This window comes from Lolium rigidum, chromosome 4 (genome assembly GCF_022539505.1).
Source record: "Lolium rigidum isolate FL_2022 chromosome 4, APGP_CSIRO_Lrig_0.1, whole genome shotgun sequence".
NCBI classification, from domain to species: domain Eukaryota; kingdom Viridiplantae; phylum Streptophyta; class Magnoliopsida; order Poales; family Poaceae; genus Lolium; species Lolium rigidum.
The window spans coordinates 138587527-138588363 of NC_061511.1; positions in this window are offsets into that span (position 1 = coordinate 138587527).

Sequence of the window (837 nt, forward strand, 5' to 3'; positions counted from 1 at the left end):
TGTTTTTTGTTCTGATTGCCGTGCTATAATTAGGATGGCCACTTGTTTCTGAAGAGCAAGCAGCAGACAGCATGACTAGGCGCATTCATTAAATGTGTGTTGTGTTCCTGGAGGAAGTAAAAGGTACTACCTACCAATACCAATACCTTCTACAGTAACCGAGAGAGGCGACCCGCAGTTCCCTGGTTCTCGCCGGCGAGTCCGCCGCTCCCCTTCACCTCCGGTCGCCGTTCCGGCACCGTGAGGTGGGGGGGGGGGGGGGGGGGGGAGCTCCGGTCCTCGTCGTGTATAGTTAGGGGTTGCTTCTAGGTGTGTGTGTGTCCTCCTGGCGTGATCGAGACGGTGGCGATGGCGTCGGTGTGGTGGTGTTCGTCCTCCCCCTCTTTTCCCCGTTCCGGCGCTTGTGTCGGAGAGGTGGTGGAGGCTGTTTGGTGCCTGTGCTTGACCGGCGAGGCGGTGGCGGCGGTCAAGCTAGGGCCTTTTGTCCCGGGTCCTCTTCCCTCGCTCCGTCGGTACTTGCTCCGGCGGCGGTGGTGGGGTCTCCGGGGTCCGCTTCGGGAGCGGGTGGCTCGCTGCGGTGGTTCCCGCTGCGGCCGGCGAGCCCGGATGGGGGTGGTGCGGCTGTTGAGGATGGGGAGTGGTTGGCGGTGGTGGGATCCGGCATGTCCGTGTCGGATCCGGAGTGGCTGGTGCTCGGCGCGTGTCGCCGGCCGCTGCTCCTTTGCGATGAAGATCCAGCTCTCCGGGGCTGGTGGTCACTGCGGCTCTTCAACGCCTTCTGGCTGGGGGTGCCTCCGGCTCATTGGATGGTCGTCGACGGCGGTTGCTTCGCGGGTG